Here is a 23980-nt window from a genome sequence, read left to right as displayed (position 1 = left end):
TTTCAGGTAACGTGCTTCGGGAAGCGCCGTCGAAGGAAAGTTGGGAGGGAGCAGCTGTGGCGGCCCGGGGACCTGCCAGGGACCCTCGCTTCTCACAGCCTTCCTCCTCCTCAGACACCGCCTCTGTCCCCCCCCCGTCGTCGAAGCCATGTAACGGCTCGCCAGACCATTGTATCCTCGTAACTTGCTGTTTATTTTCTTTCCTCTTCAGACTTGCACAGATTTTTGTTAAAATCGCGCTAATCAAGATGGAAATCAGGTTTGCTACCTGCGCACCTCATAAGCTGCTGCAGAGGCAGGGCGAGAGCGGCTTGTAGTACTTCGGAGATACTTGACCTGTGCGTAGGGGTGGGGACTTGCAAGCCTTGCAGGTTGTGGTCAGAGCACATCAGTAATTCCGTTGGTGTGATGCTGAAGGAATTCTGGTTCATACGAAACAAGTGAAAAAAATACATAGAATCGCCAGCCCCAAAGGGGCAGGAGGTGGAACTGGAGTTTAAAAACCAGCCAGACAAACTTACAAGGCTTTCAAAACCAAGAACTGGCAGCAAGCACTGGAAACCAGAGTTTTTTAAAAAGCATATGGAAATATGCAATGCCTTAGCAATAACGAGAACAAAAATGTGTACTAGACTCCAAAACTGATGTGGGTTTTGCTTAAAAAGGAGGCTCTTCAGATAATAGTGAGGAACCTACTTAGGCTTTTTGTGTCAGGTCTGTGTATCTTTAGTCTGACTGAAGCAAGGCAGAAATCGGCATGTGTGCGTTAGATGCAAGGAAACAAACCATATTTGTATTGGAGTAAGAGCTAGATCCTCTCTAGAGAAAATGGCATCAGCCCTTAGAATATGTGTGTAACTCAAACAGTCTTTGTGCCAGAGGGTGTTGGGGAGGAATTGTTCACCTTTGCGGTCATGTATCTTCTCCCTTTAAATAGCATAATAGTAACTGCTGGAGCACGGAGTGAAATCTTGAAACAGCGGTCAAGGCATACTTGAACTATAAAATAGCGATTCTTCTCTCATCGCTTCAGCCTGTGAAATGTAGGATTCCCAGTCCTACATTTATGCCATTCTACTGAAGTAGGTAGAATTTTTCTACTGGAATAGTAATGGTGTTGTAAAAACACCTCAAAGTGAGAGCAAGTGGTTCATTAGTTACGCAGCTTCCTTCCTTTTCAAAAGTCACCATTGTATATGCAGAATTTATTAATATTTTTTACCAAATTTTTTTGTTGTTTTTTTTTCTAGCAACAGCGGATTCTTTAATGATTAGTCTACAAATGGTGGTAAATCTGTGAGTTTTAGGATCTATGTTTAAGTCATCTGTGTCGTCTTACGTCAGTATTGCATAATCTGTTGCCTGTCCCCTTTTTATGTAATGTATGTTTGTAGTTTGTTTTAAAATGTACAAATATTTTTTTCCACTGCGTGCTTCTCAGATATTTCATATTTGTCTCGCCATTGCCCTCTTGAGTTAAAAACTTGTAAGACACCATTTTGATAGCTGGATCCAGCTGAGTGTTACGTATTTCTCTTTTAAAAACAGTCTCCATAACATCTCAGGACATGCTCTTTTCCAGGTAAGTTATTTAGAGTGTTATATCACTTTTGGAGTTTCTGCTTCCTCCTGGTGGAAACATGAGAGCAACTTGTACTGGTAAAGTGCATCAACATCATAAATGAACTTTTTATAAAAACTTAATAACACATTCACTTTTACTATGTAAAACCATTGTGGTTTTTAAACTCATTTCAGAACTCAATGTATTTGATTCCCTTAACCAAAAGGGGTGTGTGTGTGTAGAAATAGTTCCGTGATCTTTTCAGCAATACCTGTTTTTAGGGAAGTAAAAATTGTTCCATGATCTTTTCAGCAATATGTGTTTTTAGGGAAGAAAAAGAGGGGGGTAAAATATAGGTTGATGTAAGTTTATAATTTAACTAGTTTGCAGTAGAAACGTTTATTTCACGATTTTGTATTTGGATCCTATGACTTAAAATGCCAGCTGCGTACTTGAAGCACCTCAAGCCTTTAGGCCCGTCTTCCTGCTTACTCCAGCTGCAGTCCCTTGTGAACGCAGCTGGCTGCCTGGCGTTGGGCTCTGCTCCCGTCGAAGCCATCGGTAGGGTAGGAACGGGCATCTGCGATGCCGGCTCCAGAAGCGCATGTGACAAACTCCGATTAAGCCCAGCTGAATGTGTTGGCAGTGCTGTAAAATTCCACTGCCCGCCAGCCTGCTCCGCTGGCAAAAGCCTGGCAGGCTCGGTGCAGTATGCAGCGTGGTCACGGTGTGGTGCTACCCTCGTACTCGCCCTGTTAATGATCCCGCTCCTCGGCTGTTGCAAGCGGTGTAGCTCCATTAACGTACCTGGCTCTCTGCCATTATACCCACTGACTGTCTGGTTCATGACATTCAATACTTAAGTAGCATAAACCAAATGCTGTTTTCTAGCTCCAGTGAATTTTAAGGGGGAGAGAGGGGTGCCCCCGTTCTCTCTAGTGATATCTGTAGAGTGGTTAGTCGCCCTTTCTCCATTAAATCCAGCATTGGTGGATTTGGCTGGAAGAAGCTACTACTTAAGAATACTTTGAGCTGCATTGCAGAAGCCACCGTGGTCATTAAGATAGCACTAATTTATCTGGATAATTTTCTGGATTGAAACCTCAGATGCAAAGCCACTTCTGTTAAATGCTCCTGAGCCTTTCACCTGGCAGCTGGGCATCTGTTGGGGCTGATGCGGGGTTTTTGAGACGCGTACGGGATGAGGAGACGGAGGATGCGCCTGCTGGGCTCGGCAGTGTTGCGGAGGGGCCGCAATGACTGACAGGCTGCCCTGGCTCAGTTATCACAGTGCTGATGCTGTCTCTTGTAAAGGTACAGTACTGTGATAACTGAAGGATGGCAGCCATCTGAGCTTCACGGGGCCCCGCGCCGCCGGTTCTCTGTGCCCCGGGGCCTGACGGACTGATGCACGTACAGCGCAGCGTCCTGCTGAAGTGGAGCGTACTCGTTTTACATGTACCCCTTTGCATAAAAGTCAGAGGTTAAGAAAACTTACATTTTATTTGAATAAAATATTATACTTTATTGAGAGCTTGCCTGTTAATTGACTGTTTTGACTTGGAAGATCTTCTAGAAACGCTGTGCTTTGGAAATCTTCAAAAATGGTTCAGAAAGCAGGGTCCTATGCAGCATGGTGAAGTCTTAAAGAGCGGAGGGGCGGGTCAACGGGTAAATACCAGAACAAACAGAAATGACTCTCTAGCAATACAGAAAACAAACTCCTTTTTAGGTACTTTTTAATACTTCTTGTTAAAGATATCACAGTCTTGGCTAACTAGTCTCCTAAATCATTTTCTGTATGTCTCAATACATGGAAATAGGTGGTGGGGGACAGGTTATTTCACAGTCTGACCAGCGCACTAGGGCAATGCAGTGGGTGGTTAGCGATGCAGCTGGTACAGCCCCTTGCGGGGTTTGCTTGGGGCTTCTCTGCCCCGGTGAGTCGGAGACTGCAAATTTCCCCGGGTAATTTCTGTAGCCATGTCATCAAAATACCTAGAAAGGATGAGGTTTTCAGGGAACTTGCTCTTGGCCGAAGCTGCTCTCTGTGATTTTTTTTTTTTTAATTTCTTTTTTTTTTTTTTTTGTGCCATGTGAATTAAATCGTGCTGGGAGGCTGAGGGTTTATCTGTGCCTGCCTCGGTGGCTCTGGGAGGGTGCAGGAGTGCGGGGCCGGGCTGCAGTGCTGGGACACGACGGCAGAGGGGCCCCGCGGGCCAGCTTGGGTTGGGGAGTGTGAAATCCGAGGATTTTTTTTGCATAAAATAAGCAGAGACCTGCAGACATGTTAGTGCGGTGCCTGTTCCCCAGATCCCTCCCTGAGGAAGTGCATGGCCCTCAGGCTGCCGAGCCTGGTGCAGCAATTTTCAGAGGTCGCAATTTATTCTTAATACCGACGTTAAGTGTGGTCATTAACCCAGTGGTGTTTAGAAAACTCTTTCTTCTGGACTGGATGATTTATGACTGTCCAGGGCCTTGCCCTGTGCTTCCTTGCACAGCCCTGGCTGCTGCTCGCTGCTCCGGGGAGAGGACGGGGATTAGCTCAACCAGCGGGCTGCTCCAAGATGGCAATTAGAGGGTTTATGTTATTTCTCTCATCATCTTTACTGGAAGGTGTCTCTGCCAGACTGTGCTGCTGGCTATGTCTGTGGGCCCAGACGGGGTTGGTGCTGCACAGCTGTGATGGAACATTGTGCCAGCGTGCGTCATTTAAACGGGGGAAATTATTACTGGTGTTACGATAGTGGCTTGAGTCCGTTTCTGGAGGAGGAATCTATTGTACTAGAAACTCTGCAAATGATAAAAAAGACATCCTGCTACTAAGAGTTTAAGTCCTAGATAGATTAAAATCTGAGCAGAGTCAACCCTCAGCTTCCTTTCTGCCTCTTTCCGAAGCCTGCAGGGACCCCTTGACCTGGGCAAGAATACGTTCATCCCAAAAAGCAGAGGTGGTCATGTCCCGCGGTGCAGCGGCTACAGCCATCCCCAGCTGTACAGCAGCAACATGCCCGCACTCCTTCACGTGTCGTGCCACGCTCCCGTTTTGGTTACAGGATGAACGGGAGAGAAGAGGGGCTGTGGGATCCTGGGGGTGGGAGCATTTGTAGGCTTGCAGGCTGGCCAAGGCTGGGTTTCATCTCTTTTTGAGCTATTTCTGTTGTCGTTATAGGAGCCAGCAGGTGCTTGGGGAACTTGCGTCCCCTTTCCTGGGAGAAAGGCAGGTGGCCGTGGAGTTTGGAGCTGGAAGTAGCGTGGCATTCAGCCAGGTCCTCCCGGTGCCATCCCAAGGACGGTTTTGGGTATTCACCGATGAATACGGTCAGGGCGCTGACTCATACTAGAAACCGAAAAGTCTTTGTCCTTCCCACGGGCAATAAGATAACTGCTCAGAGGCAGATACAAGGTTTGTTATGGACCAGGTCCGAGGAATAAGGTTCCTCACCTACCGAGCCTCGGGTCAGATTTGAGGGTTAATGACCAACCCGGCTCATTTAGTGGGACGTGCAGCAAAGCTGCTCGCTGTGTGCTGCAGCACACGTCAAGTACTGGTGAGAGAGAGCAAAGAGCCTGTTCGAATGACATGTGCCTCTGGCTTCAGATTGTAATTCTCGTTTCCTGTTACAACAAGTACAACTTCAAGCTCTGGCATGGGACAGGAACTGAAACCCTGTCTGTGCCTGAAAACAACACCTCTCCGATCAGATTTACTGGGAGCCTTTATCTCCCTCTCTAGCTCAGCGGACATAGAGTCCATCTCTTTTTCCTGTAGCTTCCTACTGATATCATAATGGGACAGACTTCTTATGAATACTGGTGGGTTTGCTATGTCTAAATATTGCTACACATGAACAATGCAACTATCAAGTCTTTTTTTTTTGGCAGTGGAGCACTTCCTCCCACAAACTGTGTTAAAGCAAGATGTAAACAACATGCATACAGTGATACATCACATCGCTTTCCGCTCAAAAATAAGGTCTCTGAGGATCATCCGTTTTCTGATAAAACTTTCTGTAATTTATGGGTTTGATCCCAAGGCAAGGCAGTTTCCTTGTGACACATCTCAGCTGTCATTCCAGATGGACTGGAATGGACTTCTAACCCAGTGGTTCTCAGCCTTTTTCATCAGGAAAGTCCCTTTTCCCATCTGGAGGCCGTCGCCTTCCCACCCACGTTTCGCATGAGAAGAACAGCAGTTCTGCTCCTGCGACGTCTCCTCGGGGCTGCGAGGCTGCAGACAAGAACGGCTGTTCTGTTCCTGGCTCTCATCCACAAATCACCCTTTTAAGGGTCAAAGTTTCTGCTCTGAGCAAGCTGGCCAGCCGCTATCGGCTTCTGACAACAGCGGGATAAAAGACTTCCATTGTCTGCTAGCACTCAGCCTTGAAACCAGGTGAAGGTGTTGCCTTTCCCCAAAATGCTTTTTTTAAAAAATGTGACTTCTGTTACTGTTCAGCGTGAAGCATTGGTACCAAAAAGCCTCGTTTTAGTTGTAGTAAAATAAAAAGAATCCTTCCCAACAGAGTTTCAAGCACGCAGTCGTCATTTCAAAGTCCAGCAGTGCCCCATATGAATCAGACTGTGTTTTAATTACTGTTCATTCAAATCGTCTCTGGCTAGCGCAGAGCACTTGAACTTTAATCCAGGCCTTCTTGATTAAACATCTTTACAAATCAAGTACCCTAATTGCAATGTCCCAATATGTGCAAATATTAGATGTACCAGAATGTAACTTGGTTTTAGGTCAGGTTAAGCAATTTCTGACTGTGAGCCTGGAGATGTTGGACAAAGTGAAATGACAAAACCAAGTTGATGAAGACTTTGGTGAAGTCTCTGTGTGTGATCAGAAGTGTCACCAGCTCAGCCACGCAGCATTAGTTTTCTTCAGGTGCAGAGGTATCATCTTGGCGTGCCAGCTCAAAAAACTGCTCAGTTAGAGCACCCTGCCTGCAAAATGTCAGTAGCTTAATGAGAATTCAACATTATTCATTCATTACAAATACGCTCAGCTCAGCCGTGGTAATATTTTCACCTTCTTAGAGTAAAATCAGATCAATGTGTTGGAGCTGCGTTCCTGCTCTCGCTGTTCTCAGTGGAGCACGGTGATTGTGTTCTCGCTCCTGTTTCCAGGTGAGGGGTCCTTTTCCACTCATTGCAAACGCTGTACGGTAATAGTCACGGCAGTTCCACGTGCTTCTTACCAGGGAAAGTAGTCCCCAGGGGCTCTGTGTGAACAGAGGATGACATGATCATTTCTCCTTTCTGCATAAAATATTTCTGACTATATCTCACATTTTGGAGATAGCTACTAGCTGAGTTGTTGGAGAATATGTAAACCCTGCATTTTTGTCATTAGTTTGATTCACAAGGGGAAACTGTGACGTTAACTGATGTCTGATTGGGGACAAAAATACTCATCAGGAACTGAGCGTTTCAGTGTGGTATAGTATCAAAGTTACTGCTATCATTTCTGTATTCAGGCAGATGATAAAGTCAAGATGGTGCAACTTTGGTACATAATTTGCTCTTCATAACATTTCACAGGAGCAGGAGAGGGGCATGGATCTATGTGTGGATTAATATACTCTTACATGAGATGATGCATGTAGGTTGGGCTAACGTTAAAGGCTTTCTGGTACCAAACACTGCTGGGGCCAGAGGAAGGACCCCTCTTGACTCCAGAGGGCTTTGGCTCAGAGCTGTACTTCAGATCATAGGTGAAATTCTGATCCCAATCTCAAGTTGCCCGTTGGCTTCAAGAGGACGAGAGCTGCACTTAGTCTGGGTTTTTTTTGATACACAGGGATGTGCATCTGACACTGGAGAAAGCCTCATTCAACCGTAGCAGAAAACAGGGAAAAAAGCGTGTGAGTCTGCTCGGAGGGAGACAGCTCTTGGTTTGGGTGGTTCCCTGGATCTTCTGAAATCAGGCACTGCAGCCTCAAACATAGCTCAGGACATGTCAGTCCCCAGTGCTGTGCACACACGGGTCTCCTTAAATTAAGGCAAACTCGTTAAGATTTGGTGCTCTGCTGCTGCTGATCAGTACTGCCAAGGGAGCACAGCAGTTATGGCGTGGCAGCTTGCGGTGCAGGAGGGGTGGAGAGGGCAGGTGGTTATCAACGCTCCCTCTGCCACAGTTTGCTGCCTCTTCCCTACGGTGAATGTGAGAGCTTGCTATCGACTGCCCTCCATTTTAATTAACTCCAGAAGCAGGCAACGTACACTGAATAATTCAAGAGAGACATGTGTTTAAACATTTGCACAAGCTTCAGATTCCTCCTGCCTAAAAATAAGTCTGCGAGAGAGCAGATGATTCCTGTTCGAGGTGTTGGCGGATGGACAACAGAGCCATGGACCCCATCCCAACACCATCGTGTTTCTCCATCCAAGAAGACACCATCCATGGGTCTCGTTCTTGCTGCTGGGACCAGCCTGGGGCTGATGGTGGTGGAAGGTTCAAGGAAATGAGTCGAGGGCTGCACGCACAAGGGCAGCACCAGCACAGGCAGTTTTGGTCTGGCGGTAGCAAAGAACTCGTACCGAAGAGCCCTGGAGCAGGGGCTGGTAGAGGAGGAGGTGAGATCAGTAACAGGTCTGGACATCAGCGGTTTTAATTGTTACTCTGAAGATACAGGGGTAACTGTTTTCCATAACTGGGAGTCTCACCTCTTGCATTTTTTTAGTAGAGAGAGCATGACCTTAACAAAAACAGACAAGCAAAAATGTGAACGCACAGATGCCCTTTAGGGTCAGTGTTTTGGAGTGCCAGAGCAGAAGTGATTCTTCCAGAGGGAAGTGGATGAGGAGGAGTCAGTACCTTTCCCGTGGAAGCGCACTGATAAAGGCTGTGCCGGTTTAGATGGACACAGATCAGCAGAGACAACGTGAGAGGCTCCAGGCCGATGTTTCTGATGTGTGCCCGGGATTACCTGCTGATTTGGTGTATTTCATATGCAAGCAATTTCCTTAAACGTGTTGGCTTCACATTCCCAGAGTGATAAAAAAAGTCACGTGTTTGTTTTAGAAAAATTTCCACCGGGTGCAGAACAACAATGTCTCAAGACAGCATGTGATACCGCCCCTCCAGCTTATGCTAATGAAGCCTAATTAATTTTGGATGTAAATGTGACATGCTGCTGCAGTTGCATTTGCATCCCCATGAAAGGAAAACTCATTTTAATCACAATCCACAGTGAGTGTTTTATCTGAAAATTATTAGAGGAACACAGTATCTAGTTCCTTCTTAGTCTAAGGATTTTTCACTTTCTCACCCCTTTAACTCAGCTAAGTTAAAGGAAACACACCATAGCCTTTTAAAACAATTGCATCAAATATAGCGTGTTTCATTTAAGAGGAAATGAGGAAAAACAGTTACATAAAATGGGAGAAAAATTCTACACTGCTTTTCACTTCCATAGGTTTCATGGAATGAAACGGTAACATCAGCTATTTTCACCAGATTTTGTATTGCAACCTGAATGCTCTCAGTACCTTTGAAACCCATAGCTAACAATATCCAAATGCACGGTAACAATTGTCCTCTTACTGTAGACCATGCCATTTAAACGCAACCCAGGGTGACGCAGACCAGCCTGAACCTCACCTTTCTCTGCCTCTAAGATCACTGACATCTTTCATTTTTTTCTTCCCATACCCTTTCACAACAGCCCCGCGGTCCTGCTGAATCTACGATGCACGTGGTTAAGCAGCATGGCAGGACGAAGGCAAAGACCGGGGTGCTAAGCTCCTGACGGTGATATTGCTCGTCCTTAATGGGCTTGGGAAAAAGTCCACATTTCTCCAGATCTGGAGTTTGTTTACCATCCCGCTTGCCTTTCTGAACCCTCTGTGCCATTATGACCAACACCCTTCCTGGAAACGTGACCTTAATTCTCTATCTCCATATGACAGAGGGAGAGGGTATATGGCAAACACCACATAAAAATGCTACGTTATAATATAGACCAAGGCAATTTAGTTTCCAAAAGTACACATGAGAAAAACAGCAGCAACAGAATGTGCTTTGGAAGTTGTCCAAGCAAGGCTGTATATCCCGACTGCTAGTAATTCATTAAAGATTTTAGAAATGCTGCGTGCTCCAGGTTATGTGTGTTCTCCTGAAAGAGACGGGGGCACCTGGTCTCGGATGCTGGACACTGACCTGAGAAATGCCCCCAGCCATGTAAACAAGCTCTGTGATCTGTGGACCATGAGGGACGTGAATCAATGTTGTGTATCATTACGGAAAGGCGAACGCTTTGGTGACAAACGTGGCATTGCCAATCCTAAAACATTTAATTATTGCTCTGGGTTCAGATCATTGCTCTGCTTCGCCCTCTCCACAAGCAGACCCACCTCCGGTTCTAGTTAGTGCTAGACTTGCCCTTATAAAAGCCAACTGTTGCACATACAGCTTTTTCTGGGTTTTATATATAGATATAGATATAGATATACGCACACACATGGAGCTAGTATAGAAGCGTCTAGCTCTAGTGGTGTGGCTGGCAGGCAGCCAGGCGGCAAGTGGATACCTGTGAACTGTGCCAGCACCAAACTCGTCCTTCTGGAGAGGGCTGCGCTGGAAAGCAGATGAGCTGAAGAAAATGCATTTGAGGTTCTGGGCAATATTGATTTGTCTTTGCATATTTTATTAGTCTGCTTGAAGCACAATAAAAAGGTGCTCACCGAATGAGTCCGACTTCAGTGGAGGGGGAATCAGAAGTGGGATTTGGAGCTGGCCACCATCACCACCACCACCACCACACTGCTCCATTACATCTCAGAGCAGCGATGGCTGAGACCGGCAACACCAGAGTGTGCGCTCTACAGCTTTTTACACAAACGCAGTTTCTGCTTCACAATGAGTGAACACAAGGTATATTTTTCAGCAGAGAAATCTGGAAAAAAAAATGCAAATAATGCTGTTGGTTCGGTTTGTTAAGAGGACAATGAAGAACCAGAAAGCTGGCAACGGGAAAAAACAGACGATGAAGGCAAGCAGCAACATGAACACACCTGATGCAGGACTGAGACACGGCAGCAGCATCTCCATGCTCCCAAGCTTGGAGCAAAGCGAGTGAACTCCAGCCCCCTGGCCAGGGAAGTCGGGAAATGGAGCTACGTGTTACACCTCCTACACGCCGCTCTGCCAGCTCGCTTCAGCCCTGCGCAGGAAATTCCCCCGCAGCTTGGCTTTCAGCAGCAGCTGCCATGGCACCCTCAGAACAAGGACTGCTTTGGACGGACAAAATTTAATCATTTTTTTGCAAAGTAAATGTGAACTACTGACATGAAGTACCTCTCCTTCCCCAAACTGAGATTATTAGAAACCCCACTTAGCTTAAAAAAAAAGGGTTGAGCACCATATTTACAAGTAGTTAATTATGAAGAAGCAATTCACACATTCCTGATGTCTCAAAATAAATTCTCTCACTTGCTTTTCCAAGCAGAGACAAGCACTCTGAAAACAGTGTCACAAACACGGTTTCACGCATGTTACGTGAGCACAGGAAGTTTAAGATAAATTCAGCAACGGATCAGATGAAAGAACTTCTGCACTTGCATATCTATTTATACAGCTCCCGTGGCAAGTCCCACCCCATCACTGCAGTATCCGGGGGCCTCGCGGTCTCTAAGATATCGCATGGTGATGGTGTACAGTGCTATCCACTTCGCTGATGGGGAGACATGACGGGGAGGAGGGTGCAGGGTGAATTCACCCGCGACACCCAGCTGACGGGCACCCAACGGATGGTTTGGAGCACCTAAGGTTGTTGCTGTGTGACCCGCTTTGCCTGACCCAACTCTGCGCTGCCTGAAAGCCTGGTCCTCCTGCTCCTCCTGGCCCGGCGGCCCGGCTGCTCCCCGCGCTCCAGCCACAGGGTGAGCCAAACCCAGCGCGGGTCCAGCTGAGAACAGCTTCTGCTCTCTGTGTTAGAAAAAATAACTCTTAGTGAAAAGCTCAGTTTTGTTCATCTTGAGGAAAAAATGCTCAACTTGCTCTCCTTTGTAACTCCCACTTTTTTTCCTGGAGATAAAAATGGAAGAATGTTTTTCTTTTGGGAAGAAAAATACCATTTAAAAAATAAATTCTAATTTGAGCAGCACTGAACATAGCCTGACACTCTGCAGAAGCATACAAGAGCACAGAGAATTATTCTCAGAATAGTTTCCAATACTATTACAGTTTAAGGAATTGCTGACATTGAAAGGCAGCGGCCCATTTTACACATTACACAGCTCCTCTGACTTCATTACCTCCTCCTGATTTTCGCTAGTACATATGAGAAGAACCAGGCTCCAGAATTACTGCCAGGAACAAATCGATGACAAACTGAAACCACTTAGATAGCGTTAAATCACATTTACGTAAGGGCCCAAGCTGATAGCATCGGTGATTTAAAGCACTTTACCATATGCAGGTGTCCTGGTTCGCTGTACCTTGAAATGCCATGGAGAAAAAGCTTTCTAAACATTTATACTGTTTAAAGTAGTTTTAAAACATCACCATTTCAGAGGCAAAAGTGAAGTTTGGCTTCTGGGAGCTTGAAAACCAAACTGCAGAGCCGGCAAGCAAGGGATAATTTGTGCATCCATCCCTACCCCTTCTTTAAAGAAGGCTACAAGAGGGAATTTGTTTGAATTTAGTTTGATTTTTAATTCACAGATACCAAGACAGTCAAGTCTAGTCATCTGTATTTTGCCATTTTTTTTGTGGAGGATATCAGTGCATCCTGGAAGTTGCAAAATAAAGAAGTACGTAAGATACAAACTAATTCTTCTGCCCTGTCACTGCACCGCAGTACAGTACTTAACAGGGGAAAGAAATTTATTTTGCATAAAGGCCTTTTCTGCAGCTCTTTGCAAGCCTGTTCTCTTTATAAGCAAGAAAACATATTCGGCTACAAATACATGTGATTAATTCCTTAGGGAAAACTACTTTAAAGGTTTTAATACAAAATTACATCCTTCCCATAGGATGGTATGTTGTGGTAAAAGCAGACCATTTTGGGTATAGGTTGGAAATCCTCCCCTGTTATTAACATAGTTCTTGGAGTAATTTTTAGAAGCACATTGATTTCATCCCAGTTATATGTCACAGAACAACTAGTAGAAATCAGCAGACACGAGTGTCCTGAAATTAAGGAGAAAAAGCAAAAGTTCACATTGCAGGCAGGACTAGGAGACTGAACACGCAATTTCTGTGAGACTGTGCCATGGGAGCTAAAACCCATTTTTTAAAGTGGGGTGTGTGAGCACGTGAGAATTTAATTCTCGCTGAAGGATGTGGGCTTTGGGAGCCTGGGTCATTCCTGGACACGGTCTTGGGCTCTGGGCATTGATTTACATGGAGGCAGAGGTAAAGCTGCTCTCCTCTGAGCTGCTGCAGCCACGAGCAGCCCCAGACTAAGCCACTTATAGAATCCTTCTGTCACAGCCGCCTCCTTGGCTTTGCTTTGATTTCCAGCTCTGAGCTTCAGGATTTAAGGACATTCACAGCATCAGTTGGTGTGCTGGGAGACAAACCCTGCCTGTAAAGCATAAATAATAAAGATCTGGTATGTTACTGGGCATGAAAACCCACTGAGAAAAATTGATTTTATCATTATAAAGGCAAAGCCATGGAAAGGGCTAGCAAGAATGAAAGCTAATCAATGGAAGCACAGCCCCTGCAGATCACGGGGATGACGACGATGACGGGGACAACGACGACGACGACACAAGGAACAAGAGAGCAAGAAACAATCGGGCCTGAGAGCCGTGGCACGGCCATGCATGTCTGCAGGGTTTGACCTCTCTCCTTCCAACCTCAGGCTCTTTTCTAACCTGAGTTAAGATTACCAGAGTGATGGAAACAGGGTGAGACTCCAGTGCTTTCCGGTGCACCCACAGCGCATGGTTAATCCAGACCCAACGATGCCATGTGGCTGAGGAAAAAGGTTAACATGGTGCGCAAGCATCCAAATTATGCTCTGCTGGTTCCCTGACAGCTGTGGAAACAGGTAGGGAAAGGCTGGCTTTTTTCCTCTTGGGAGAGGGGAAAAAAATAATCAATGATTATCTATCTTTAGTTTGTAAACTACAACCACTTGGACACGCACACGTGTGCACTCACACGCTGTCAGCCCCTGCCTCCCAGCTCCTGTGTGGGAGATGGAAAGCTTTGGGTTGATTTCCTGGAGAAAAGGTTGAAAACTCAGGATTGCTGAGGCACAAGGCAGATGAGCTGCGACCGATTAACTGTATTGGCGTATAAACACTTCATAACGGCAAAGGGACTTGCACACCCATGTGCCGCCATGCATGCAAAGACCTTGACAAAAAGATGTTATCAGTGTGCTCTGATTAGCCTGAATTACGTGAAACTACCATTACGTCGAAAGGGGGCACGTTTACCAGGATGGTTTTCTTTTAATGACCGATTCGGCTATTAGGACAATTCCCCCAAAAGGCAGCAGCAGATTGGCTCTTCTTTTAGAAGAAAATGGCAAATACGTGTGCGTGTGTGGGAAGGGAGGAATCATTTTATTGAACTGAATCATTTTCTTACTGATATTACTTCCACTTGTGCCGTTTCCTGTGACTTTGAGAAGAGTTTGAAACCACGATGAAGAAACCGATTTCTTTTCTGTGCAGACAGGAGAATTGTGCGTGTCTCCTCATTTTGGTGTAAACACCAAGTTGTTTATGCCGGCTCATTCACGTCTGCCTGAGGCCTGAGATAGGGTTGTAGGTTTTTTAAAGATGATCCAAATACACCTGCAGCTCAGCCCACACCACGGCAGACACTGGACATCTGCCAAGATGACAGCTACAGCCTTGGCACTGGGGTGGCGAAGAGAACCCCGCAACTGCAGCACTGCCCGAGCGGTGCCAGAATACATGTTGGCTGACGGGCGTTTTTAAGCACCTATTGTTAAACCCCCGGGTGCTGACCCGGGCACTGCGCTGGCCTCCCACCACATCCGCTAAAGTCTTTACCTCCCTTTACACTAGCCAAGAGGCAGATCCATTTTAATCCCCCTGCTTTCTCCCTGACTGGGCTCCGGGCACGCTGCTGAGGCCTAAGCAGGGCCGTCCCTGCCGGGGCTCGGCGGCCTCTGAGGGCCTGAGCCACCTCCTGCCGCCCACCCGGGCGAGGCCTCTTCGCGGGCCGGCAAATCTCCTCAGCGGCGGAGCGGCACCCTCACAGCCTCACAGCTCGCATCCCAACGCCGCCATCACGCCATCACCTCCTTAATCCCCTCAGCCCGGGCGGCGTGAGGCGGCCGCGGCGAGGCACCACCCCCGGGCGGGCCCGGCCCGGCGCATGCTCCGCAGGCGGGCTCCGCCGCCGCGCCGGGACCGTCGCCTCGCCACTGCCGAGCGTCTCTGGGCTTCGCTGTCGCACGGACCGGGCCGGGCCGAGCCCGCGCCGCCCCCCAGCCCCGCGGGGCCGCGGCTGAGCGGCACGGCCGCCCCCCGTTCGCCTCACGCCCGCCCCACCGCCCGGCGAGGCGCGACGGAAGCGGTGAGTGGGGCCGGAGGGGGCTCCCGCGCCCTCCGGCCGGGCCCTGGGCCGAGGGGAGCCGGGAAGGGTGGTGCGGGCGACGGGCGCTTCCCCTGAGGGAGGCTCCCGAGATGGCCGACGGCGCGGAGGTGGCGCGGGGCTTCCCCCGGCGGCCGCGCCGGCCTCTTCCCGGGCTCAGCGCGGCGGCCGGGCCCGGGACCGGCTCCTGGGCTCGGGTGTGCGTTGCTGCTGGGCTCCCCTCAGCAGAGCGGGGCCGGCGCGGGTACGGGGGACGAGCCCGTGCGGGAGATGCCGGGCTGGGAAGGGGTTCTTAGAGCCGCGTTTCAGCGAGCGGCGGCTCCTGCGCGGTCGCGGCGGGGGAGGCCGGGTTTTGGTGATAGGAGGAACAGGAATGAAATAACTTCGGTTCTGCCCGCTGGTGGAAATGGGCGAAGTTAAAAAATACCCAGGTGCTCATGAGCGAGCTCGGACTCCCCCCGTGAGCTTTCGGGAGTCCTCGGTCTTCTTTGCAAGTGGAGCTGCTTAGAGATACTGCTGCCTTGCACTTCTGTGCAAATTAAGGGCTTGGAAAAAATGATTGGGTCCAGCTGTCAGTCTGGCATCCGTTCCTGTATAAGGGATAGAGACACTTTTTGGACATCTTTCAGCCCCCCACTGTTGGTATTCCTTCTCCTAAGGGTGGTGACAGCCGTCGTGCAGGCAGACCACTTGTTGCTTGGATATCCATCACCTGAAGGGATAAGCAGGGCTGTGGAGCGGGTAACCTGACAGTTGGCAAGTTGCACCTACTTTCCAGCTTCTCCAGACACCTAAAAATATAATTCTGCTGTATGTGTGTGTGTAGAAACAATTGCTATGTTGTTTGGACAATCCTGTTCAGTTGGGATTTTCAAAATACATATAGAAAGCTCATACATGAGGAGAACCAGGACACAAAAGTCTGAAGCATGTCAACCCCGCTGCTAACCATGTAGGTTGATGGCAGAAAGACAATATGGCAGTCGCTCGGTGTGGCAGGAGAGGCTGGACCCGGCTCTGTTTAAACAGACATCAAGTCTGTGCTTAGAAGGAAGATGGGATGGTGCTGGGGAAGTGTGTGGCTAATGGGACGGCTGCTCCGATGCATTAGGGATGAGGGGGGTGTATTTTGAGGCATAGAGACCTGGAGGGCAGATAAGTGCAGTGCAAGACAGTTTTGGTTGGGTGGTTTTTTTTGTGGTTGTTTTTTGGGGGGGGGAGATGGAAATAATTTAAAATTGCATCAGTGTTTAAACTTAACTCCAGTTAGCCCAATTTAACTCTTGCTCGTAGAAGATTCTCTGCAATTTTTTTCTTGAGCAGAATGTACGTACGTTGGTACCATTTTATTCATGGCTGCTGAAGCTCAGTATTAAGTTCAGTTTTGACCATATATGGGGAGTGGTAGGCATTTCCTCCTGGCACTTGTTTTTAAAACACACAGGAAGTTGCACCTTGATCTGGGTTTGTGCTAGGTGACACCGAGACAGGTGCTTTGAAATACAGAGCCAGTTAAGGACATGCTGCTCACATCAGAGCAAACAACAGATCGCATCAGGCTCTTGCTGTCATTTGCGGTGTTAAAAGTTAGCGATCACAAGCAGATTTTACAAGCGCTTTTGTCAATATATTTTTTGTGATTCGGTTCTCCTGCAATATCTTACTTGTCTAAGTATCTGCAAGCCGTTTGCCTCAAAGCCCAGTGGAACAGAGAATATACTGTGCTTGTACAGAGCAAAACTGCAAACATTTGACCTTTGGGAAAGGTTAGGTGAAAAACTTGTAAAAAACCAGGGCGAGTGGGTTTAAATTTGCACAAGAATGTAAACACAGAACTGGAACAACTTTAAGTTTGTGAACTCCTGGAAGTCTCTGCACTGCAAAAATCTTTCAGAATTAATTTCAAAGCGGCCTTTTTTGAAAGGTAGATTCTGTACATCTTGAACTGTTCAAGAATATGCTGTTTCTGTATGTCTAAACTGGCTTGTGTGTTCCATGAGTTTATTCAAAAAACAAATGGGAAGCAAGATCTGGAGAGAATATCTAAGCTTTGGAAAGCAAGCCTGTATCAATTGCAAAGCAAAAAGCTGAAGTGTACCTGAACAGTCACTAGACAGACTCAGTGGGTAAAATCAATGTACCTTTTAAACTCATTTTTTCCTTAGTCAAACAGAGTCTGCAATTTAAACTTACTTCTTTTACCTTACCTCTTGGGGGGCTGGAAGTAAGCCAGGGTTCTTGGTTGGAAGAATAAGTCATACTAATTCAGTAAGTTTAGACGGATGCTTCTGTAGTAGTTCACAGTCTGGCAAATAAAAGACTGAATTCACAGAAACCAGCTTCCCTTTTTTGTGTAGAGGGGAAAAATCTTTCCGTTTTCGTAGGCAGCATCCTGACAGTGATGCTTGCTGTTGTGGGCAGGAAGATTTCGCCTCTTTCCTACCATGTACCTCCCCATCCTCCCTCGATTTGGAGGTGAAACACCTTTTTCACCTGCAGAACCAGCCTCGGGTTTCTTGGCACCTTGCTGCTGCCCAACTTGGTATGAGGAAGAGAGGTTCAAAATACAGCACAAACCCAAATGGAGAACCTTTGAATCTGTACGCTATGTTGGACATGAATTGCACAAGAAAGAGCTGCTCTGTGTTTACATAAAGAGGAAGGTGTTTGAATTGTTTTGAGAGATTAAAGCTTTTACGCATAAAAACAAACCCTTAAGACTGGTTTGTATTTAGATGTGAAAAGGATTGCTATGAGAACCTGTGAACCAGAAAGCATGCTGAGAAGCCAGGTTATGGAGAGAAGACTGAGCTGGGTCTCGGTTCCTGACTCATCTCGTGTCCAACAGCAATTAAAAATGACAAAATGTTTTCTTCTGGATGATAAACTGGCAATATTCAAGTTGTTCTTTTGTAGCCTGTCCAACAGTTTGCAATTTCTTAAAGATTGGGCATTATTCCTGTAAACACACTCAGAGCTGCTCTAGATCTCTAAAGCACTTAAAATGCAATTAGATTTCATGTATTGGTAATGGCCGACACTTGCCAAATTGATATAAAATGGCTTTTACAGTTCGAGCACATGATTCAGGGAGTTAATACTCAGAGCCTGCCTTTTGCAAAGAAAGCTTTTTCATGGACTGATACTGCTCAGTTTTGCTAGTAGGGTGAGACAAATATGCTTGAACCTCATCAAAAAGGAAAGTGGAGTCTCAAAAGAACAGCATTTTGGGTGTTTGGCAGCTAAACTGTTACTTCCATCTATTGCTATAGTTTCTATACAGTACATGAAGTGACAGATTAGAGGGGATTATTCTGCTCGCTCACTCGATATCTTTAGCAGTGCTTTAGGTACCCCGTCCAGTATTTGTTTTCTCCATTCACCTGATCCTTCAAAAAAACTGAAACAATGCTAGAAAGTGCTAGGTTACTGGAAAAAGAAGTTGATGATGGTTCTCTTGGGCAAATTGGTTGCAATTTCTCTTGACTGAAATTGGAGGGGGGAAGTGAGGAAGTGTGATTTAGTGGTTTTAATGTCCTGGCCTGTTGAAAACAGGTGGATTTTTAAGGAACAGGTCCTGACATTCTTCATGCTGAAGGGCTTATAAAACTACAAACAGTTTTGCTGGCTAGAGTAATTATAATTTTTTCCCTGAACTGGTTATATAAGTGCAACATAAGTTGCATAACTGGCAGAAAAACTGAGCTACAGGAAACTAGAAGAGCAGCTTCTACTTGGAAGAGTATAGTCTGTACCACTTATATTGCATATCATTACCTTTTACCATCCTCTGACACTGTATGAGTTTGATAAGTGACATGAATGTGGTTCTCTGCATGTTATGTGATTATGATTACACTTTAAAACAGCTGGCCCATAAAATTGGTCTGTTTAGACTCCCCCCCCCCCGCAGGATGTGAAAGGTAAGAGGAAATAAAGGAAAAGAACTGGAAGTTGATGGAAAAGCAGAGGATGTATACATCGTCCCTAATTATGGAGCAAGGTAGTGGTGAAAGCCTGGGAAAAATCAAATTGGAGTTTTTGTTTGAGGAGGAACCTACCTGCAGAGTTAAGATTCTGAAAAAGTGCAGTTATAGCTGCCAAAGAATAGGAAAATTGTTTGTACTAGAGTAAGTGGCTTGGTGTTGCTATTGATTGTGCTTTGTCAGCGGTTCTGGTAGTAACAAACCGTCTTCCAGAAATACCAAGTCACTGTTCTGCTGTAGCTATGGAGCTCCCGAAGTAGCAGCAAGGGCTTGCTAGTAAAGAACAAGCTTTTACAAGGCAACTGGCTTCAAGAAACTCATCCATCATAAATGCACATATCTGGTAGCTTTGCTTTATGAAGTATTTTGGACTTCTACTCCTTTGAAGCTGGTCTGCTACATAAAGGAGGGTCGGCTAATAAATTGCATAAATTCAGTATTTGTGCTGTATTCTCTGACTTCTGAAGCATATAGGATTTACCATGAGTCAAGACTTCTGTTGCCTGTGTGTGTACTGGAGGAGGGGACAGGAGGATTCAGAAAGATAAGGAGTCAGTCTGCAGGTGGATAAGCATATAATGCAGCATTTGATGGGTTTAGAAGCCTTGGGGTGTTTTAATCTCAGCTGTGTCGCTGGCCAGTGCCTGACTTTGGCTAAACAACCTGTTTATTCCTTCAATATATTTCTCCCCCACTTTCTCCGGGAAACGCTGCATTCCCTCCCCAGTCCCCAAAGGCTTAATTCCCTTTGAGCGCAAAGTCTAAGTGACAACTGCTATTCATACTTCCAGGAGAAAACTCCTGAAGGAAAATTTGCATGTTCCTCAGACTGTGGTACGCAATCTCCCTTGTTTGCAGAGTGGATGTGAGAGGGGCTCTGGCTTGTTGAGGCGCCAATACATGAATGTAGTGCAAGTTTTTAGCAATTTTGGACACCAAGTGCAGTTTAAACTGTTCCTTGAGTGTTTCATTTTCTGTCATTTCCAGCTATTCGAAGACTGAGCAGAGTCTGGATTACCCATCAGGTGGCCCAATTTGAATTTAGCAGGGTAATGAAATATTTAATTTTATTAGCGGTACTTTTAATAATTACCCTTCGATCTGGGGCATATTCTGTCAAAATAACTTTGTTGGCCTTCCACTTCAGGTCTTTTAAACTACTTAATTTTACTGGCTGGAAGTTGAGATTGAGGTAATATTGACTCATGCTATTTTGAACAGGAAAAAATTCTTGTTCAACCTAGGAGGTTGTACCTACATCTGCTGTGAGAGCTGCAGTGCCTAGGGCTGTGCTGGAGGCAGCAGTTCTGGAAAAAATCCTTATACCTTTCATGTCAGGAGGAAGGACAGATCTAAGCCTTCTACTTGTTTAGATAAGGAAAATGAAGCAGACCATGCTAGATCTGTGACTTGGACAGGGGCGTGAGGGAGGAGAGGGAACACTTGCAAGAAATTTGTTTGTATGTGGACTCAGTTTTTCAGGAAATTAGTTTGGCAGAACTAACTTTTATACTTATTTTGAGACACTAGCGGCACAAAGAGATACATTAAACAAAACAAACCTTAAAAGTCTCAGCACTTCTACAGTCTAAGTAACTTCCTGTTGCTTGCCATCCATAAATACCTGTCTCTGCACTCCTCTGGATTTTACCAGAGTATAACAACAAATTCAAAGCAGGTTTTTTGTTTGTGGTTTTTGTTTGTTTTGTTTTTTTTTAATAAAGCTGTATTAGTTTGTAGGGCATTAGTTATTTAAGGGGAAAAAAAAAGTATAAAAGATACCATCTAGCTTAGGTGTTGCATTAGGCTCAGTCTTTTATATTTAAATCTGCTATTTTGCATGGGTTGTTTTTTTGTCTCTAGGATGTCAAGTTCTCGCATCTTAACTCAAGCTGGTGGCCTCCTGTGTGGAAGGAAAGTGTGGCCGCCCTCAGTTCTGAGTTTTTGATCAAGAACAACTATAAGATGGCATTTGCAGTTCACTTTATATGGTTTTCTTGTACACTCGGTGTCTTTCGTGTTTACTGAAGATGCACAAGAAATAACCTTTCACTTCCTGAACACTTCTGTATTTCACTTTTCCTCAAAGTATGGCAAAACAGACGGTAATGATTTTGAAATTGCCAGAGCCCATCTATTTAGAGAGTTTAAAAGTTCAAAAGGAACAAGACAGTCAAATCAGCGAGTCTGACTTGTATGTATCAGCCTCTGTTGTCACCCTTTACAGCTCTATAACCTGTGCTGGAGCACTCTGGTCTACAGGATTTATCCTCTCCTCTGAAAACAAAAGATTACAAATTCACTGTTTGCCTTTTTGCTTTTTCCTACTATTGATTTGTGTTGCGTTTGTATTAAACTGTATTTTTTTCCTTATTTGAATCTTCTACCCTTCTTTCTTGTTCTTAAGACTTAAGCTGAAGGAAGAGAAAGGTGCATTTGACTTCATTATTGAAGTGACAGCTGCAATTCCAAAACTTCGCACTTGCTGCCTTCCACTGTTTCTAATGGTAAAGTCTATTTGAGTGGTCTACAGGCTGTAATGGACACCACGTTCTTCTGAAATGGTGTTATACCTTGTGACTTTTCTAGCTGTTTTTCTATTAGAAACATCAGTGCCTGGCTTAGGCAGAGAATGGCTTAAATGTATTTTATTTGACTGTTATGTATTGATTTTTAGAAAGTCTCTTAGTAACTCTGTCCCCTAAAGACAGGGAATAGTCAAGAGTTCATCCAGATTCTGGAAAGTGCTGGTATAGTCAGAGAAGAGGAGCCTGTCTGATCCCCATTTTTTTGAAGGGTTGTAACTGTTCGTTGCCAAGAAAACTTCTACTTGTATTCATGCTGCTGTATCATTGCCCTCATGAAGGGAACATAGAGGTTGTGTTTATTGATGATATAGAACAAGTCCCCATAGCCCGATGAATGTGTTGTACGTAGATGCAAGTCGCTAGTGTGAGCAGTGCCGACTAGGATTCTCACCTGGAAGCCTTTGTCTTACCACCAGCATCACCTGGAAAAAAATCAGCTTGTGTTGTTTTATACCAGCACTTATTTTAGTAGTAATTCATGGCCATGAACACCTTATAAGTGTGGAATACAGGAGAGCATGGGTTTGATTTCATTGTCAAAGCCACAGGTGGTAAGTGAAAGGACATATAGGGACAGCTGACTTAAAGAGCTTCGTTTTTACAAAAGAAGAACAGCTATCTTCTGCCAAGTTAAAAAAAAAAAAAAAAAAAGTCCTGCGGGTTTTACAGTCCTTTCAGCTTCCTGTACATGTGACTTACAAGACAGCCAAGTTACGTCTATATAAGCAAGATACATCAGCAAACAGAGGGCTCACTTTGCTTAAAAAAAAGGCACCTTTTAAATCCTGAATACTCAGTGTATGTCAGCACAGCCTTAAACAACTAAAACCAAAGATGCCAGTCGTGTTAGCTTGGCTGTGTACAGATTAACTGTTTGCCCTTTGTTGGTATTGACTGAAAGCTTACCTTGCAATAAAAGTGTGTGATGTCTCCAGGTTTAATCACACTGTGTTCTTAGAAGTTTGCTGTCGAATTAGGTGAAAATGAGCCCTCATTTTTCTTAGCTTACCGTGTGTGTGTGGAGGGAGGAGGTAAGCAGTGCTGCTGGGATATCATCGATGCCATGGTTTCAAGTTGCAGATCACAGCAGCACTATCTTAAGGCACTCCTGTTGTGGCATGTCACCCCTTTGGTTGAGCAACTAGCGTGCTCTGATGGATACCTGTTCCAGCTCAGAAGACTTCTCATCAGCTCCCTCCCCTTTTTTCCTCAGGGATGTGCGAACTTCAACACTGTGTTGTGAAAATCCTGCCTGAGAAACACCAGTATGCTTTTAAGTGGCAGCAGTTTCATTTCTTCGTGTAGCCCAGCATACACAAAATAGTTTTCTATAAACCTGACTTGCACCACAGCGTATTGACATTCTTTGTGCGTCATTTAGCATGCAGAGAAGCACTTATATAGAACCACCCTCTCGCTCCATATACTTGGAGAATTCATTTCATGTGACAAGGGCAGGACCTGCCAGCCTATAAATCTATGGTAGGACTCTGCCTCTTTAGGGAGAGAAATCTGGATTGCGCATTACCTTCTCCTCTGCTATGCTGGCACAACCTCATTGTGTGCCTTGAGATTGTTTCATGCTTCCTCTGATGAACAAATTTCTTAGGACTTTTTCAATCCATTATATCTTTGTTACTTAACTGCTTGATAAAGTTTAATTAGCAGTTAATGTAAACTGCTATGCTTGTTCGCATACATATACGCTGCTAACTCCCGTTTGTCTTTAGAGTTCCATGCAAGTTCAGTTTCGCACAGACAAATCAGTACATATTGGTGAAGCTGAGTAATTACATAAAGAACTTGATTTGTCCCAAGCTTTGTGGTGAGTTCAGCCTTTAAAGTACAGCTGAGATGCAATCCGCTGTCTCTTCCTGATAATTTTGCTGAAGCTGGCAAAGGCTTTTGTTAGAACTGCAACTTTTTTGTGTTCCTCCAGCTGGAAATAAGATTTACCACACATTTCAGCTCACATTTTTAAAGCAATTTAATCAGCACTAGTTTTGCATTCAGGGCCAAGACGGCTTGCACAAATGCATGGGACCCATTGAGATGTACCATCCCCGAGATGTTTACTGCTCCCTTTCTTTTGGAAGGTACTGCCACCCTCCCTGCAGCTGAACCGTGTATGCTTCCTTTTTTTGCCAGCAAAGGCTGGTAACCACCAGTAAAATAGTAACATCTTCACCAAACTCTGCAAATCATGTACATCTGCTCACAGCCAAAGTAATTTTAGAAGTGTTTTAGGGTATGTGCTAATGACTGAATTATGCTTTAAAAGAAAATCTTCTCTCTTAGATACGGTTTAGAA

The 23980-nt window shown here is 45.5% G+C and overlaps 1 protein-coding gene across 1 annotated transcript in view; it reads left to right on the top strand.

Moving 5' to 3' along the window:
• The first annotated feature begins 15020 nt into the window (after positions 1-15020).
• The window catches only part of JAK1 (Janus kinase 1), a 64636-nt gene continuing 55676 nt past the window's right edge, over positions 15021-23980 (top strand). The window contains 1 exon segment of the mRNA XM_050901368.1: positions 15021-15077. The gene's annotated coding sequence lies outside the window, so the exon portion shown is untranslated.

The sequence above is a fragment of the Gymnogyps californianus genome, chromosome 8, assembly GCF_018139145.2.
Source record: "Gymnogyps californianus isolate 813 chromosome 8, ASM1813914v2, whole genome shotgun sequence".
Classification (NCBI taxonomy): domain Eukaryota; kingdom Metazoa; phylum Chordata; class Aves; order Accipitriformes; family Cathartidae; genus Gymnogyps; species Gymnogyps californianus.
Note: the sequence above shows the minus strand (reverse complement) of the source record. Positions and strands in the feature narration are given on the sequence as shown.